The sequence below is a fragment of the Pteropus alecto genome, unplaced genomic scaffold, assembly GCF_000325575.1.
Source record: "Pteropus alecto unplaced genomic scaffold, ASM32557v1 scaffold33, whole genome shotgun sequence".
Taxonomy (NCBI): Eukaryota; Metazoa; Chordata; class Mammalia; order Chiroptera; family Pteropodidae; genus Pteropus; species Pteropus alecto.
In genome coordinates this window covers 9,978,680-9,998,925 of record NW_006435762.1, presented here as the reverse complement: position 1 = coordinate 9,998,925, position 20,246 = coordinate 9,978,680, and the positions used below count along the sequence as shown (strand labels likewise).

Sequence of the window (20,246 nt, the reverse complement as noted above, 5' to 3'; positions counted from 1 at the left end):
TTTCGGTAAAGGATGTGGATGCATCTGTCTGCCTCTCCCCACTGGCAAAATAGCTCATCATGTGGATTAGCACCCTACTGGGAAGTTTTCTTAAGACATTCGAATTTAATTGTTGATTAAATAGCTTTATTATCAGCCCCTCTTAGTGTTGCAAACTGAGGTTGTGACCTTTAAGTACATCTGTAGATAGAGCACACACACTGCTTACTTAGATGAAAGGGAAGTCAAGGACGGTCCTTATATACAAGATCGCATGCTTTGAGTCTCTTTGACATGGCACGTTTAAGACTTCAGTGTGGGGCTTTTGAGTTATAACTGATCCTAGGCTCTCTATGTAAGAACATCCAAAGTTGCAGAGAATTCTTATAAGAGCTTATTTGAGCCAAACTGAGGACATGTGGGAAAGCAAGATCTCAAATGCACCAGAGAATGACAGTTTTGCATTTTCTTTTATACATTTGGAATTAAGGAGGGAAAGTAAGGAAGATTACATGAACCTATGGGAGAATACAAAGATTGAGGATAGTTAAAATTATGTGCTCTCTTAAGGAGGTCTGAAAAAAAGGCATTTCAAAGATGTTTAACTTTGATTCATGAAAACAATGGACCGGGCTTGCTTAAAGCAAAGATAACATTTTACTAGGAAAGTTATAGGCCTAAGGTGTAACTACCCTCCATGACCTGACCTGCCCCGTTAGGAATTTCTGATCAGATCACCCTGTGAGGTTACTGTAGGTTAGATTTAGCCCCTTTTTTGTCCACATCTCTGAAAGTTTATTGTATGTTTTAGTATTTGATTAACAATTTTAAGATTTTCCTTGTTTCATTTTGGTTTGTAGATGAATTTGAATTTCAAATAGAAACTTTTAAAATATTTTATTGAACATGGTTTAACTCTCATGTGTACATACTTATGAAATTATAAAATTGGTTAACATAGCTTGTGATATATTTAGGTTAGTCTCTGTGAGGCACAGACATTATTTAAGAGGTTCTTTTGAGTCATTTCTTTTTGTTAACCTGTAGGATTGCTGCTTTTAGTATTTTTTACAGTTTTATTGATATATAATTGACATATAACATTGTGTAAGTTTAAGGTGTATAACATGAAGATTTGATACACATTAATATGGCAAAATGATTACCATATTAATGTTACTTAACACAACCATCATCTCACATAATTTTGTGTGGATGGAGAAGATGAGAGCATTTAAGATCTCTCAGCAACTTTCAAGTTTGTGATACAGCATTGTTATCCATAGTCACCATTGCTGTACACGAGATCAAAAGATCTTATAACTGGAAGTTTGTACCATTTGATCAGCATCTCCCCAGAATTGTTTCTTTTAAGTCTTTGGTGCTTTAGTGTGTCACACAGATTGTTACACCTTATAAATAGATTCTGAGACATTTTGGAAATTGAGAATTGGAAGTAAGTGTTGGACATTTTTCTGCCCTTACCCAAATACTGCCTAAGATGGTGTGATTTCTCTGATTTTTTCAGGCATGTTGTTGAAGTACACTATGTGAATAGTTTCTTTACTTTGCTGACTAGTTTAATTTGCATGTATTATTGGAACATCTGTTTAGTAAACATCTGTTCAGGGTTAGGTGTGGTGCTGTACAGTATTCTATTCATATCTCACATTAACTTGGCAAAAGAGGCGTTATCCAGTTCTACAGGTGAGGAACTGCCTCTGAAATATGCTAGTGGTCATGTAACTGTTAAGTAACAATTGGGATTCAAGGCCAGACCTCTGTGTATCTATTTCCTCTGTGCCACATTGACCCAAACCAGGACATGAGAAATGATCCTCAATTACTAGCATAAATTATTAGTATTTTTGTAAATTTTCCAAGACATACTAGAGATGTGGGTTTGTTTTTTCATCATGATCGCGTTACTATTTGTCCGTCTTATACAGATCCTCACATCAGCCATTCTTCTCTTGCCTCTCTGTTGCTGGTTAAATATCTAGCTCAGAGTTCAAAACTTTCCTCTTGCAAGGGCAGAATTTCTTCTATTGACATTAGTAGGTAATGATAGCTTAATTACCCTTCCAAAATAATAACCCCATTTTAATGTGGGTACTATAGAGCCATACATATGATTAATTTGGAAGGTTACAACCAGGATGGCAATCTATGGAATATGGGAAACCCTTTGATATCCCTCAAATTAAACTAGAAGGTATTTTGACAGATATTTCCCCTGTGATTGTCCTGTCCATCCTACAGCTTCGATTTCAGTTTCTATGGAATCATTTACATCATTATCCAAACATTCTGTTATGTCTCCTATCTTAAATAACTATCTTAAATAAAGTTCCCTCTTGATCCAGTATTCTGTCCCATTTCTCTGCTCTACTGTAGAAAGCATAATTTTTTGACAGAACAAAAATAAATACAGGGGAGATAACCAGAAACTAGTTACGTCCAGGGGTGGGTAGAAACAGTAAAAGGGGTGATGGAGGGACTGGCACTGCTCTGATTATACCATTCGGTGTAGTTTTGAGTTTTGGAAACTAGTTAATGTTTTATATGGTCAAAAATAAAATTAACAAGGTTTGGAGGAGAAAAACTCCAAAATTGAATACAATCAGCAACAAATGAACCAGCTGTAGTTCAGTGAATAACATCGACTCTCAGAAGAAAAAAAATGAATCCAAGTATATTTTTAATACGACTTTGACTACTATATACCTTTACTCTAAAGATAAAAAGGACTGCCAAAAAAAAAAAAAGAATCTTGAACCCTATAGTAGGCTATTATTTATAGTGGTGGAGACATAGCAGTTCTGAAACTATTTTGTATAGTAGGATTGGGCAAATGAGTAAATTTATTGCTATTTTTGGAGCTGGGATTTTCACTGAGGGAGAAGGGGAAAAAATATGAAATGGAAGAAGGCAATGAAGAACTAGTGTTGGATTGAAATTAGTTATCAATATGAACTTGTGGTTAAAATATACAGACATTCATACATACATACACATATATCCTAGCTCTTGTCTAATGAAAGAATGACATCTTAGTAGCAATGACACCCTTGTAGCTGTGAACAGAACTAGTGCCCAAACCGAAATGGCTGGTTCTAGAGCTGGGGCAGGGCAAGTATGAGCCTAGAAACTGAAGTCAGGAACTGTTCAAAAAAATTGTTGGGGGCATGTGAAAAGGACATAGGAACTAGCTTGAATGGTCAAATCTTGGAAAACTTGAGCATCAATATGAGTTATGATAATACTGGATTATAACCCATTGAATTAAATAAGAATCCACAAGACCATAATAAGTGAGAAAAGGGACATCTACGCAATAGACTGCCAGTAAAAAATGTAGAAGGAACAATAGAAGAGACACTAGTTTGCAACTATCATGGTAATGTTAACTCAGGCAAGTACTACTGGTAGTGAAAGTTCAATGGGGAAAACGATATTAATAAATCTCTCTAGAGATTAATGACCAAGGAGAAAACTATAACTACAGTGGAGAAATCTGGCAGACATCACCTCAACCAAGTGATCAAAGTCAGCATCACTACGGAATAAACATGTTCCTCTTGATGTGCTTGAACTAGGGACATCATTTCTTTTCCTTGGCACTTTTGAAATGCATAACAAAATCTAATCACAAGGAAACAATTGAAGTACCTTAACTGAGGATTGTTCTACAAAGTATCTGGTTTGTTCTCTTCCAATATGTTAATGTCCTGAAAGACAAAGAAAAACAAAGTAACTGTTCCAAATGAAAGGAAGTTCCAGAGATCTGACCAGGAAATGCATAATCCTGATTGGATCTTGGATTGGAAAATCCAGTTGCTCAAGAACATTATTGGAACATTGGTAAAATTTAAATATGTACTGAATATTAAATAATAGTGTTGAATCAGTGTTAAGTTTCCTGAATTTGATCACTGTTCTGTGATTACGTAAGAGAATGCCTTTGTTCTTAGAAGATACATGGTAAATTATTTAGGAGTAACGTAAAGATATCTTTAATTTACTCTCAAATGGATAAGCAATGATAATTACCACACACACACACACACACACACACACAGAGCGCAAATGTGACAAATGTTAATTGGTGATTTTTGAAGGAGGATGTAAGAGTGTTCATTATACTACTTTTCCAACTTTAAGTTTGAAATTTTAAAAAGTGAAAAGTTAAAAATAAAACTTTAAATGTGTCCAAAACAAAACAAAAAATCTTTGAAAAATTTCACGGAGACCGTTTCTGCTCAAGTCTTCATCTCCCATCTTCTTCTAAACCCCCACCAGAGAGACTTGATCCTTTCTATGTCATGAAACCATTCTTCCCAAGATCACATTTGACACTGGTGATAGGTAATTTCTTCCTTATTGAAGCATTTTTTTTTCCCCTCCTTGGCTTCTAGGGCATGGACTCTTATTTTCATCCTGCTTCACTGGCTATAATTTCTTACTCTTCTCCATCTCGCAAATAGTACCACCATCTACCCAGTTACTCATGCTAAAAATTCTAAGAGTTATCCTTGATTCCCGTTTCAGTCATCCTATATCTGTTTTTCCATTGGCAAGTATTATGGGCTCTAACTTAAAAATTAATCCAAATTTGGCTATTTCTTATTACCTCCACTGCCACTATTTTTTTTTTTTCTTTTTTTACAGCTACAGCACTTGGTCTTCCTAGGTGGTCTCTCATCTAAGTACTAACCAGGCCCCCCCCTGCTTGGCTTCAGAGATCAGATGGGATCGGGCGTGTTCAGGGTGGCATGGCCACAGACCACTGTCACTATTCTTGTGTCAAACCACCATCATTCCTGGCTTGAAATACTGTGGTAGCAAACTGGTCTTTCAACTTCCAGTCTCTGTCCCACAGCAGCCCTCATGAACTTTAAAAGATGTAAATAAAATCAGATTATATCACTCAGTTGTTCAAACCCATTACTGTTAGATAAAATCTGAAATTTTCACTGTAGTGGTGAGGCCTACATGAGCACATAGTTGGGCTCCAGCCCACCTCCCTAATCTCTTCTGTTTTGCCCACTTCCTTCCAGCCTCACTATCCTCTCTCCTATAGATGAGCATGCCAGGTTAGTTTCTGCCTTCTGCCCTTTGTATTTACCGTTTGTCCTGCCTGGACTACCCTTCCCCCATTTAAAGCCTGACTCATTCACTCATTTCATTCAGGTCGTTACTTAGATTAATTTATTTAAAAATTGCCTTCCCTGTCACCCTCTAATATCTTGCAGCATTTTTTCCTGTGTAGTATTTATCTGTACTTGAAATTATTTTTGCGCTTTATTATCTTTCTCCTAGACGGATATAGAATAAAGCTCCATGACAACGGGAACTTTTGTTTGTTTTGTTTACTGCTGAATCCCTAGAGCCTGGAATGTGCCTGGCATGTGTTTAGAACTCAGATATTTGTTGAATGAATTAATAGATAACAAATTAATATTTGCCAACCTTTTTTTGGCTGTGTTTTATCTAATCCTTTTTCAAATGGAGAAGTCTGTCTCAGAGAATCGTATAGCATCAGTGCTGTTTAAAGTTTCTTGGTGACACTGCTAAAGCTCCTCTGGAAGCAAACAAGTTACCAATTTTGCTTTCCACGACTTCATCTTTCTTTTGTGTGCCCTTTGGTGGAGGTAATATTAATAAGCAGCAGATGAATAGAGTAGGTCAATAAGAAGAAACAAAAATGGAAGAAGCTTGATCACAAACTTTTAAATTACAAAGGTTTGAAAATTTTAATTTTAGGTAATCCTCTAAGTTAACCATAATAAGATTGAAAAGAATGAAAAGCAAAAGGGCAATAGTGAGATTTAAAGAGACATCTGGCTTAGGCTGAAAAAATAAAATTATTTAGCTCCAAAATGTTTTGATTACTTAAAATAATTCCGCTGTGAAATGTACTTCTTTCTATTAAAATATTTTAAATATATTCTACCTTTAGTTCATAGGTGTATTTTTTATCAACCTTACAATAATTTCAGATAACCTTTGTTCACTTTTCCACATGTCAGTTAATGTATGCCAAGGAAGAGGCCACTATTCAAACCCCAGCAGTTGAGTACTAGAGACAGCACTCTTAATTATGCTTCACTACCCTCCTAATGTCCTGTGGTTGGTCCAGGTACCAAAGAATTTCCTTTTGTGCAATATCTGTGGACAAAAAATGCTTGAGAAGTTCCTCAGTACCTTCTGGTACTCAATACCATTTTTCCAGTTTGCATTATGGAGATCCTTTTCTTCCCAAATTGCTGAGAACTTATTTAATCTGTTTTGAAGTAGAAATCACAGTAAATGATTTAAATGTTTGTGTACTACTGACTTGCTAAAATAATGTTAATTTAAAGTTTCTCTTCATATCCACATTTAATATTTAAATCAGTATGCAGCTTAAATTTTTTCCCTTAATTTTGGTTTTAGCAAGGTTGGTTCCTGTGCCCTATAGTTATTACCAAGAAAACTTAGTGTATGCCTTACTGGGTAAGAGCAAACTCCCATCAGCATGCTTATAGTTGAAACCCCAAAAGGGAGCATTTGTTCGGGGGTTATCATTAGTGTCAGCATCTTTGCAAGTATTTAGAACTCTGCTGTTCTCTTCTTGATAGCTACAGAGTATATCATTGTATGGATGTACCATATCTGCTCTCCTATCGATTTATATTGGTAATTTTTTGTTATATAAACCGTTGAGTAATGACTATCTTTAAATATTCATTCTCACCTATTCAAAAATATCATTTTTTGAAGAAGCCTTGCTATTTCTCCTTTATTACCTAATGTGTAATAAATTTTAGTTATAGAGAGATTGATAGGATCTGCACTGTAAAGTGAGAACACTACCCTGAGAGAGACAAAGGTGAGGGCAGTGGTCCCTGTGCTCAAGGGCTAATAACCTTTGGGATCTTACATAGGAATTTCTGATATTTTTGTTATAATAACAGCACTGGCTTGACTCATTTGACTCATTGTTTTTTCCTCTGCAGTTTTTATGAGTTCCCCACCTAAACACCTTTACTCAAGAATTGTTTCAAATACAAAAATTGGGCTTTAACTACTTAGTAATATGAATTAAAACTCAGTCATTCAGTTTAAGCTGAATGAGGCTTTGTTGTCTAACTGGAATGCAACATAGAGTATACATTGTAGTTAGAGTTAACAAGGCTTATAGTGACCAGTTTTTATAAGGAAATAACTTAAAACATATTTTACTTTCCAGACTTCTGTAAATTAAATTATAAATTTAAATGGAAAATTGTAGACAGCTAATTACTTAAGGAAGTTGAAATTAGTCAACAAGCCATCTTCATTATGTGCATTACTTATTAAATGGCCTCTAGGGGAGCTGTTAGGGGGATAAACTTTTTGAAAAATGTTGTCATATGGAGTAAAAAAGCAAAAGCAGTTGGTATTTAAAAAATTTTAAATTTAGACATTAGTTTTCATGGTTATATGTTAACCTGTATGGGAATTAAAATTTATCAACAAGGGATTTCATTATGTTTTAAATTATTAATGTGCCACTGGGGAGGGAGAGAACAAATTTAAAAACACACACAGACTCTTCCATTCCCTAATATATAAAGAGGGGGAGACATGTTGGTATGTAAATTTCCCCCATTGTTATGTGCTAATTTTCTAGTGAGGGAACATCTTTGTGAAGTCGTTAGAGGTTGTTAGAGGTGATACTGAGACAGAGTGTGAAGGGATATGAATTCCCTTCGGATGCTGATGAGTGATATTGTTGTATGTATACTGAGTGTTGCAAGATGAAAACATCAATAAGAAAATCAGAACAGTAGAATAAAACTAAATGTGACTAAATATAACTCAAAGTGAATGTACTTGTTCAAGCCACCGGATGGAGATAAGCACCTCAGGATGAAGATAAGCCCCCTTTGATTGATGGGTTTTGAGAACATTCGTGGTGGGGCTAGGGAGTGGTCGATGGAGTGGAATCTCAGATAGCTAGTCTGGATTATTAGTTAGCCGTTGGTCTAAACCCAAGACAGCAAGTGTATGGTATTTTTGTAAATGAACTGTGATCCTGAAGTAGCATTGGTAGATACCTGTTCATCTCAGACCAATATCACATAGGTACACTTGCTTTTTAATTAATAAAACATCCAAAATTTTATCTTGTGCCTACGCATTGTGGCTTTATGTTAGAATGAAATCTGCACTTGAAGACAATGAATGCTAATTATAATTGGTAACTTCTACTTGTTATTCTAAGTTTAACATATTTTACTTTTATTAAAGCTATGAGCACATGGAATTGTAGCTACCTTGCCATGAATATATTAATGGCACAGGTCACATTTTGTTTCCTGAAGCCAAGTCAGCAAATAAGTCAGATCATGATGCCTGTTAAGCACACACAAACATTCGTTAGATGAAATTCTGATATCCCCAGTTGTCATATTTTCATCCTTTAGCGGTAAGATTCATTGGAAAAAAAAATAGATATAACTAAGAGTAATATGTAACCAAAGCTGATAAATTTCAGGGGTTGTTTCTGGTAAAACAAAAGCAAATTATGTGACTTAAAGACAATATGAGATTGTGACTTAGGTATACAGATCGAACCTAACAGTCCTATCAAAACATCAAAGAGGTAATAATGCTTGAGTAGAGTCATGAGAAAAGGGAGGCTGACAATGCTATGATTTGTAATTTTACATAATCATAATTTATTTTCCTAATGTTTAGTTCACAAAGTCTTAGAAATCCTAAAACTAGAGGCATCTCGACTTAGAGAAGGTAGTTTTAGGACTAAGTAAAAGGGAATACTCTGCTGTTTTACATAGCTGACAGACAGTAAATTTATAGAACTTGTTACTTTAAGAGGTAGTACAGCTAAAAATATAAGCGTACTAAAAATGATTTTAGCGGGTTCACAGACAGTGGCTTCAGATGTATTGCATGAAGTTTAAGGGAAATCCTTAGTATGTTGAGTTCGGCCACATTCTCGTGAAACATTTGGTTTTGGTGACATAACACTTTATGTGCTCTATTATAGCACTTAAACATCCTAATTTAATTATTCTAACTTCTTTTCTGATTGGGGTGGGTCTGTTCCTGTGCCTAGTGTAGGGTAGATGTTAAATACATGTTTATTGAGTGGAAGCATCGATCACAGGATGATTTAGATTGACAGTAGTGTCATTTCTATGTACTTTATAGGGTTATGGATAAAAATAATAGGAATAATGCAGGAAAATAAATCTTTTTGAAAGCTTTCCTAAGCTAAAATGTTAACTAGAAAAAAAAGCTGGACCTATTCATTTAAAGCTTCCAGCGTGTATATCCATACATGTATGTAGGAATTTAAAAAGGATATACTAAAAAAGTAGAAACATCCATTCTGTATTTAAAACATGCTCTCTGCATCACGTTTTCATGTAGCACCTGATATTACTGTAATTTTAGGTTTTGTTAGCGTTGCCTTAAAGACTTCTTCCCCCTTTCTCTTCTTTTGATTTAAAAGATAGTTTAATTTTTAATTTAAAAAATAAACTTACATAAGCATCTTATGATTAAACACTGATCTTTTATAAATGGCAAATAGTCTAAAACATTGCAGATGTCACACACATTTCATTTATAAAACACAAATATAAAAATGTGTAGGAATGAAACAGCGAAGTCCATTTGCTTTTAATTCCAAAATTCCTATTTTTTATTTTTAATGCATGACTTTTTTCGGGTCATGGAATTTACCCTCTCAGTTTAGATTTCTTCAACAGTGACATATCCCGGCCAATGACAAAACCCCAATTATTATCTAAAGTGTATACCCCAGGTAGATTCATTTATGATAACTGGATAAAAAACTTTTTTTCTTGTTGATTGATTTATTACTATATTGGATTGATCATGTGTCTTATTAAGAAAACTCAATCACAAGTTTTCTTAAAAAAGAAAAATACATAAAAATCGCTTTTGGAATTTCAGAATCCAAGTTCCTCTTTTAGTTAATGCCATAACTACATGAAACATTTTTTTAAGTAGGTATTTTCTCATATATTTTGCTACTGTAACAAAGATTAATGCATTTAAGTCTTAAAACAAAATTTTTTTTCAAGTATCTCTCTTTTTAGGTGGCATGGATATTTCAAGATAGAAGATAGCTTGATTCCTAGGCCATCCTTTCTAACCCCCGTGTTTATTTCATCCTTTTTCTTAAAGAGTAAAGTAAGACCAAATACAAATAGATTATTTTAAAGGAAGTAATGGCTGCCTCCCATCCATCTCCCACCCTCCGCCCCCCATCAGGATTTTGCCAGATTCTTTGTTTCCCTTGAGGGAAGGGATGATGATACCTGAAATATACAAAGGAATTGTCATGATTTCTTTGTAAAAACATTTCGTGAGTGTTGAGAAATAGGACATTTTTATGGGAACTTCTCTTTTTTCTCTATTGCCTCTTTCCCATGCCAAAGCCATCCTTCAGGAAAAAAATTTACAATTCAGAAATGGGGAATAATTCTCATTTTAAAACCAATAAGAATGGGAATGATTTATGTATTCCATTTAATATCTTTATTTTTTAGAATTATTTTGATGTTTGACCAGGAAGGTAATATAAATGCCATTTAGCTTTTTGGGGAACTTCTTAATGTAAGAACATACATTCTTGAACTTTCCTCCAATCGAATGGCTTTAGATTTGTTTCCTTGTGTAAATGGGAATTCAGATTTGCAGTTCTCAAACTCTAGGAGGCATCAGCAGAATCACCTGGAGTGTTTGTTAAGCAATTTGCTGGCTTCCACCCTCAGAGTTTCTTATATTTTAGGCCTGGGAAAGGGCCTAAAAATTTGAATTTCTAACAAGTTCCTAAGTGGTGTTTGAGAACCACTGGTTAACTATTTGGTTAAATTAGTGGTTATCACTGTTTCTTCCCTTACATTCCTAAAAGATATAGCATTAATAATAGTGCCTCAATGTAGACATTGGAGTGGGGATGGACAAGGTGCCGTCAGGCTTTGAAATCTTCAGAAGCTGGGTGTAGTTTGAGAAAGCCCTTCCCATGATTGGATATTTTTTCTCCCATCCTCTCTCCCCGCTTGGAATCTTCCTCCTTCTTCCTACTCCTTCATTAGACAACTTGGTCTACATGGAGCAGTCCGTGTGGGGTAGGAATGGTTTATGTCCTTTCCCAGCAAACAGAAGAACACAGCCTCTAAAGTGAGAGAGGAAGCCTCAGTGCTTTTCAGGGAGTTAAGCAGAGGAAGAAGTGGTTACGTTGCAGAGTAACAGGGATGCTAAGACCATGAAGAGAATTGTTTTTGGTAATAATAATTTTATTTTCCTTTTTTGTTTAAATAGCAATCGTGTTATATCTGTTAGCCCACCAATAGCTATAAACATTGGCCTGAATAGCGTTTATGGTTATAGCTTCTTCATACTTTGCTCTTGTTGGGCCAAATTAGCTCTGACGTAAAGTTCTAAGGACATTTTATAAATGTGTATTATTTAATCCCCGTGGGTAGGTATTAATGTCCCCATTGTACAGATGAGAGAATTTAGACTCAAGTTAAACAATTTCTGGGATCACACAGTAAGTATAGTTATATTCCAACTGTTAGCCTGTGTGAACTTGGGTAAGGTTTGGAACAGCGCATGGCACATAATAAGTGCTCAGTAAATGTCATGTCTTGGTTGGCTAACTCCTGCTTGTTATCTTTTAAGTTCAGGGGTCATCGTCCTTTGTACCAGGTAATCCTCTTTTTATATGTTACAGGTCAACAATCTTTTATCCACAGTTTGGAGATCCAAAACGCTTTGAAAACTGTAGGGTTTTTTTTTTTTTTCAGAAATCATTTAATGGCAAAACTGTATGTGATTTGAACTTATAATGAAACTTGCTAGTCTATTTTTTCCCACCTAGTTGTGAATTTACTTACATTTGCTGCAGGAATACTCCTTGATTATGTGGGGTGCTTCCCCAGGGTCCAGTTGGGGCATTACACTATATATGATTAAAATACTTTTTTAAACTCTGAAGACTTCCAAATTCTGAAATGCACCTGGCCCTAGGGCTTAGGGTAATGGATTATGGACCTGTGTGACTATGCACTTAAATGTTTTCCTTAGACTGTAAACTCCCGGAGAGCTGGGCCTGTGTCTTATTCATGTGTAGCCCCAGTTGGCACATAATAGGCATTCAGTAAACGTTTGGTGAAAGAATGAGCTATGCCAGAACCTACAAGTTTAGGAGAAGGGAAACAGACATAAGAGCAGCATCTTATTTATTTTCTGGAATGTAGACAAAATGGACTGCCTTCAGTTTACAAGAGGCTGAATTGTTTTACTTTCAGAGCACTTAAAAATGTTCAATGTGATGAGAAATTTGGTAGCAAAAAACAAAACAAAACAAAACAAAAACCCCAACCAAAACAATACCTATGCTACAGTTTCAGCATCTCTATTTTCCTCTCTTATCCATTCACCCATGCAGATCTAGGTTTTGGGCTAACTTCTTGAGAAAAAAAGCCACATGGGAATATCTGTAGATGGAATACTGGGAATGAGTAGCTTGTGTGTATTTAAATTCTTTGGTAAGAATCACCATAAAAGTTTTACCTAACATAATTAATTATGGGTTTTTACAAAGTATAGGAATTATAAGTCAGGATTGCAATGAGAAAAGTAAAACATTATTTAATTATAATAACAAACTTGAAATTAACTTTTCTGATCAATACACTTCGTAAGCAAAAGTAGTTTTTAAATATTTTAAAATAGTCTTTCCTGTCATATGCTTTCATGATCAGTATGAAAATTATCAGTAGCTGAGATACTTATATTTCCTTGTCTCATGGATTAAAACAGCTATTCACTAACGGTAATATAATGCCTTGCTGTAGTAAAAAATTCTGTGGACATTTTAAGAAGTGGAGGGAGAAGGCGGTTTGAATTATGCAACTGTATTTTTTTTTCATTGAACAAATTGGTTTGGATACAATGGATCATTGGTATTTTTTGATATTTGTAACTGGTATAGCTGAACTTTTAAAAGATAATTGATATGCTGTCTAATTTCTGTCGAATTATTAGTTTAAAATTGCTTTAGTCGGCAATTTCATTACCACTTCAGAGTTTGTGATAAACAGCTCCAATTTGATCTTGAGTAAAAATCACCAGTGATAAAATTCCTTAACTATTATACCATACTCTTCTGATTTTTATTTTTCCTGAAAGAAAGATAGAGATGGCTAATATATATCTCATATTACTCTATATCTTTCCTTCATTCCAGGAGGGAAATTTCTTAACTAGCTGTCTGAAGATAGACCTTGGGAAACAAATACTTAAGAAATGAATGGGGATTGGGGGGAAGATCCCAGAAAGATACGGATCAGGAATACAGTGAAGTATATGGAGGATCTAGGCAATGTGGGGTTGTGAAAGCTGTGGGAGTAAAGTTTGAAGGATCATCAGTCAGACTCAGCAGAAAGGTCTCACGAGATGCCCTTTGAAAAGGTGGTGATGTAGCAGAGTACTTGAGAGTCTGGGTTCCAGAGTCATCCATGCTTAGGTGCAGTCCCCAATTCTGCCTCTAATCTTAGCAAGTTATTTAATCTGTCTAAGCTTCAGTTTCTTTTTGTCTTTATTTCATTTATTTTATGGTTCCTGGTAGACTTCAGCTATGTTAAGAGATAAAGTAAGGCATATTAAAATTTTTAGTTTTTTGAGCAAAAATCTGTTTGGATTGGGCAATACCTAATTGAAGATGGAGTGCTCCACCGCTAGAGGTAGGGGCAAGACTTTTGTAGAGAAGAGGAGGACCCAAAGCAAGGAAATTAATTGATTGGCCATAGCTTCTGTGGTTGCCTTGTTTGGAAAGCCTACTTGGCTGTGATTGGCTGTCCTTAGGTTATGATTTCTTAATCTTGAGGCATTTATAGGTCTAGGTTTTAGTTTGCTTTGGTGTTAGAACCACTTCAGTCTAATGGCCTCCTTTTTAAATTAATGGGTACAAGAGTTGGATTCATTACGAATATATTCATCTTGGGTTCGTGTGTGACTCACTTTTATATATTTACATTTATCTGCTTATTGATAATACATAAATAAACACCTGCAAATAAAATATACACTCACGATTCTGAAAATTAATGGTTATCTGCAACTACTTGTGTGCTACTCCCTTATTCTGCTTTATCATTTCTTTGCTTTAAAAAAAAGTTTTATTACATATCATTTCTTTGCTTTAAAAAAAATTTTTATTACATATGCATTCCTAAACAATATATTATTTAGTTTTAGTTGTTTTTGAGTTTTAAAAAGAGTATATTATGCTGGTATGAGTCTTCTCAGTTTACTTTTTTTCTCTTTTCAACATTATTTTTCAGTTTCTGTGTTGTATATATCTGTAGTTCACTTGTTTTCACTACTGTATAATAATTCTTTGTGAAAACACTACAGTTATCCATTCTTCTGGTGGTGGACATTAGTGTTCTAGTTTATTGCTATTACAAGTAGTTCTGTATGTGCTCTTGAGCACATGAGCACATGTACTTGAGTTTCTTTCAGGGCTTATATACCCAGAAAGGGAATTAAAAATTGTCAGATTGAAAGATACTATCGCCGTTATTAGGTGTTGCCAAATTGCTTCCTAAAGTTGCCCCACCAGAATATGAGTTACCATTTTCCCACAACTGTGCCAACTCTGGTTGAGATAAAAAATTTTGTCAATCTAATAGGTATGAAATCATTTTTATTTGCATTTCCTCCATTACTGAAGTCGAGTGTCTTTTCATTTATGCACTGGCCTCCATAGTTTTTGCTATAATTTGCTGACTCATATCTGTGCACATTTCTCTATTGGATCATTAGTCTTCTTTATTATTTGTTTGGAGGAATTGCTTTTCAATTCTAGATTCTTATCCTTTATTTGCATTTTAGCTTGTGACTGTCTTTTCACAATCGTGGCTTGGTTTTTTAATTTTTACTTCCTCTCTCTTGGGGGCAGGGGGAACCCTCCTCATCATGAATGCCCTGAAGTTGCTCCCCTTGTAGCCAACCCTTTCTCTTCTCTTAGTCTTCTTGTATGTAGGGATGATTGTAAATATCATTGTCAACAGTTGTGTGAGTGTAAGTGTGCAGCAGACCGTTGGGCTGTTTAGTAAACCCTGAGGGTGATTCTGCTCCCATATGTTGGAAGCATTTTTTAAAAAAGAAAAAGTAATACACCTGATGTCTCTTTGTTTTCAGCTTTGGGGCCGTTCCCTGGGAGAAGGCCCACTCACTCAATCCTTAGGAGAAGGCCCACTCACTCAATTTTCTGTTATGCATATAACCTGTATATATAGAAAATGGATTGCTATATTAATGGAATTAATAACCATTTTCTTTTTTGGTTATTAATTCCAGGAAAGTAATCAATGAGAGAATATATTTTGGTTACTCCCTGCTCAGGTTGGGCTCTTAATTATTTTAAACTGTAAATAAAGAGGACACTGAATTTGTTTATGCTGCAGTTAGTCTGCCTGGGTGCACCCAGTGGAGGATTTCTTAAGTAGTGGGTGACTGTTTTACTGGTTTTCTTTCTCCTGCCATTACTCTCATTGTTTTTCCCCCCACACTGAATTCACAAAACTTTATAAAAGGCTTTGTTACTTCCCCGTCATTTCTGTCCTTTATTAGTTGTGATGTAAAGGAATTGCAGGAGGGAAAGTGGTAGATGACTTTTTCTACCAGTCAAAATACGGGCCCCTAGAGGACTTCAATTCTCTGAATTCGAGCATACTTTCAGGTTTAATTGTTTGAGGGAGCTACTTACTTAACTGTACCTCATGCAACAATATCATTCTCAAGAATTCAAAACTTTTATAACCAAATTATATACACACAGACCTCATCAATACACAGATTGGCCACTTCTTTAGATCATCGCCTTCAAACCATAATTTACTAGTATTTATCACATTAGGCTTTACCTGAGGGGTATCCTATTGTCTCATTTTACCACGTCACTGTCTAAGTTTGTCTGGAAGTTGTTTGTAGTCTGCTAGTCTGTTCTAGATGGATCCTTTATTGGGATTCTCAGGAATTCAACAATAGCCAGTGAGAAGAAAAGATCAACAGAAAGTCAATCAAAATATTGGTTCTCCTTAGTGACGGAACTAGGAAGTTTTTTTTAAAGAGTGAAAAGTTCCTCTTTTTAGCAGCAGATATGAAAGGGGGTTAAGGCAGCTTTGACATTTTCTTTTCAGACATCCAAAGAAAGTTTGCAGTTGTCTGTGTAGGGGAAGAAAAATAATTTTCCCTCTATACTTCTGAGTTCTTGACTGAGACTCCTGTAATAAAATATTAATAAGAGGAAAATAAACAGAGGCTGCTTAACATGTATACCTGAGGTATACCTGTTGATACCCAGGGAAAACAGTGCAGCCCAAGCCACAAACTTAAAAACCTTCTTCAGTTAAATACAGCAGAAAGGTGCAGGGCGGAGGGAGACTAGCACAGGAGGTTACCAGGAAAAGCAAGGGTAAATAAGGATAAGGCTTGTTATGCAGACTGAAGGTCCTGTGCCTTTTCTTTTGATAAGATTCTCTTGTGATGTACAGTCATCCTCTCTTCCTGGTACTGAGAGGGAGACAGCCTTACACATGGAGATTTCCTTTGTAAATATAAATTTCCATTTCAAAGGAGTAATTTCTCTTGTTTTCAGAGTTTCTACTGTGTATGCTGTTTCTCGAAATAATCCTTATGCCAAGGACACGCACTTTGGGGTGGCATATTCTACCTTTCATTTGGCACAGAAGGGTTCTGATTTTGCAGCTTAGAAACATCTCAGACAGCCGCTTGCCTTGTTACTGTCCCGTCCTTTTTCATCATGCCTGCTTAAACTTAGCTGAAGTCCGCTGGACATGAATAAGGCTTGAGAATTTAGAATTCCATGTGAGGAAATAGGGTCATGTACATATAGCAGGGGTCCCCAACCCCCGGGCTGAGGACTGGTACTGATCCTTGGCCTGTTAGGAACTGGGTCACACAGCTGGGGAGGTGAGCGGCTGACAAGTGAGCGAAGCTTCATCTGTATTTGCAGCCACTACCCAGCGCTAGCATCACCGCCTCAACTCCACCTCAGATCATCAGGCATTAGATTCTAATAGGAGCACTGGTCCCTGGTGCCAAATAAGTTGGGGACCACTGATGTATAGGCAAATCTTTGAAAGCTATTAATGAAAGATAGAAAAGGACTGTAAGTGATGGTAAAATGTGGGATAAAGAATTATGTCGTCCTCAACTCCCCACCCCTTTTTTCAAAGGGAGTTAGGCGTGATTACTTCCTGATGGAAAAGATCTAATTGAAAGTGAAAAAATCCCCCCTCCCACCCATTGTTGTTTCATGGGTGAAAGTGAGGAATTATAACTTTACAATAGACAGATTAAGCTGTTTAACACCTGAACACACTGACCAATCTTAGCTTTACTAATTGTGTCATAAACATTAAGTTCATTCTGATCTACTTGACTAAAGAACATCCAAACCTATAGAAAAGTTTTATTATTATTTTTGAGCCAAACAGAGGACACACCTGGAAGCAAGATCTCAACAGAGCTTGAGAAAAGCTTCCCAGAATGACAGTTTGCAGGATTTTTTTTTATGCATTTGGAATTAAGGAGAGAAAGTAAGGAACATGGGAGAAAGCAAGGCAGAGATTGGATTACAGGATAGTTAACAAGATTACGTGCTCTCTTGAGGATGATTATGCTTCCAAGAGGTCTGAAAAAGAAGCATTTCAAAGGTATGTTAACCTTCATGCACAAAAACAATGGACAGGGCTTGCAGAAGGCAAAGATAAGCATTTTACTGAAGAAGTTATATGCCTGGGGTGTGACTACCCACCATGACCTGCCCAGTTAGGAATTTATGATCAGATCACCCCACGAGGTTACTTTCAGTCATTGAACTTATCAGATTTATTATAGGCCCCTTTTTCATCCACAGTTATAATATGAAGTCCAGTGTCGCCTAGAAGTATTCTTGCCAAACATATTGAACCTGAATATCATCCAGCTTGTAGATCTAATTTCCTTCCGGTTTATGGGCAGTAAAAGGATAGAGAAATGAGTTAAACAATACTGTAAGGAAGTAGAAATAATTTGTGACATTCTGTAGGACAAGTGGCTCAGAAGGTGGGTATCTCCAGATAAAGAGACATAGAAGAGATATAACCACATGTGTTATGTTGTCCTTAATTGGATCCTGATTTGTACAAATCAGATGTAAAAAGATATTGGTGGAATAATTGGGGAAATTCGAAAAGGAACTGGGTATTAGCTACTAAATAATTACTGTTAATTTTGGTAGGTTTGTTAATGGTATATAGTTTAGTAGAAAAATGCCCTAAAATTTTAAGATGTATTCTAAAATATTTAAGAGTAAAAATGTCTTGATATCTGTGTGGGGGAGGAAAAATAATTTTCTTTCTAGCTAAAGTTCGGCTAGATGAATAATTGAATTAATATGAGACAGATTAACAGGAGGAAATGGCCAAATTTATTACATGTGTACATATGAGGGTTCCATAAGCATATGGGTCCCAGGGACAGTTTGGGTCATTAAGGCTTATATGTCATTTTGAGTTAAGGAGAAGCGGGAGTTGGGTGTTGTGGTTTGGGACTTTAGAGAGCAGGAAGGCAGTTCACCTTGAGATGGAAAAGCAAATTTTTAGTAAATAAATGTTTGTTGGGCCATTTTTAACAATGAGGGGACTTTGATCAAAAGGCCCTTTCTAGGTTCCTTCTTGTCTATTAGTTCATATTAATCTATAGTTATCTGTGATGATAGGTAGGTAAGGGGAAGGCCAGAGGGTTTTCTTGTCTTTCATTTCTTAAAGATAACTAGCTTAAAATAATATCTTTTTTTAAAAGATATGTATTTGGGGATGACAAACTCTGCTTCCCTCTCATCTGTAATTGATTTTTTTTTTTTAATTTTTAAGTATTTATTTTTTATGGAGACATTGGTTAACGAAATCCAATAAGTTTCAACAGTAAGGCATATATATATTTACACTGTGTGGTCACCTCCCATAGTTAGATTTCTTTCTGTCACCATGGTAACCACTAGTCTATAGTCCATGTCCATGAGTCTCTGTAATTGACTTTTAATATACTTCGGCAAAAACAAAGATGAAGCAAATATAACAACAGTATTAACATTTTGTAAACCTACATGGGGGGTATTATGAGTGTTCATTATACAAATTTCTCTCTGAGACTTTTCTTAATAAGTCAGACAATGGAGAAAAAATTAAAGATTGATATACTTTAAGAAAAGGGATAACCAAAAGTATAAGATTATTGAAAAGGTAGAGATAGACAGGATTTAAATCACAGGTGGAGGAATTGGCCCAAATGACAGAAAACTCAGCTCCTATTATAGAAGGCGGAGAATAAGTATGATGAGTCAGTTACGTTTGTATAGTTTTAAATCTAGTAGTGGAAAATTGAAGTTCATTCATTCATGTCCAATGGCTTCTGTTTTCTCTGTGATATAGAAAGCAAGGTCATCTGTTGCAAGAGGGGTTGTGAAAAGGTCAAAAGCTTGAAAAGAATTTAAAGGAATTTAAATAGTTGATAGTAAGAGTGGAAGTGAGTAAAAAGCAGCCTAGGGTTGTTAGGTAGTTTTGAGGGCCTGGTTGAAATTGATGATATGAATTCATAGTAGAATTAATGTGCCCAGTTGTTTGACTTTTTCAGTCGATGTTTGGTTGCTTCAGTGCTGTTGAGTGTAACAAAATAGAAGGGTAGTGGAAACTAGGGTGCTGGCAAAATTGTTGATGCAGTGCTAAACTTGGAATCTAATCTGTAAAAGAGAAGTGCAGCTTGCAACTAGAAGATGAAAAACTTCTGAAGATCTAACGTACAGCATAGCATTTATAGTCAGTCAACCATACTGTATTATATACTTCAGAGTTTCTATGAGACCGGATCTTAAATGTCCTCTCCACAAAAAAGAAACGGTAATTGTATGATGTTATAGAGGTGTTACTAATTCTTTGGTGGTAATCAATTGTAATATATAAATGTGGCACATCAACACATTGTACAACTGAAACTTATATACAGTAACTTACATAATATTATATGTCAGTTATATCTCATTAAAAATAAAAGAGCCCAAATTTCACTCTATTCCACATTGGACTCCTCATCTTATGAACCTTCTTCTTATCAAGGATTGCAAAGAGTCTGAAATTTTACCTAGTTACAAGCTAATAAATTGGCCT

The 20,246-nt window shown here is 35.6% G+C and overlaps 1 protein-coding gene and 1 pseudogene across 1 annotated transcript in view; one reads left to right on the top strand and one right to left on the bottom strand.

Annotated features, from left to right (window-relative positions):
• GNB4 (G protein subunit beta 4) overlaps positions 1-20,246 on the top strand; it is a 41,786-nt gene that overhangs the window by 858 nt on the left and 20,682 nt on the right. The window lies entirely within an intron of this gene.
• On the bottom strand, positions 4,648-4,766 carry LOC112479092 (annotated as a pseudogene).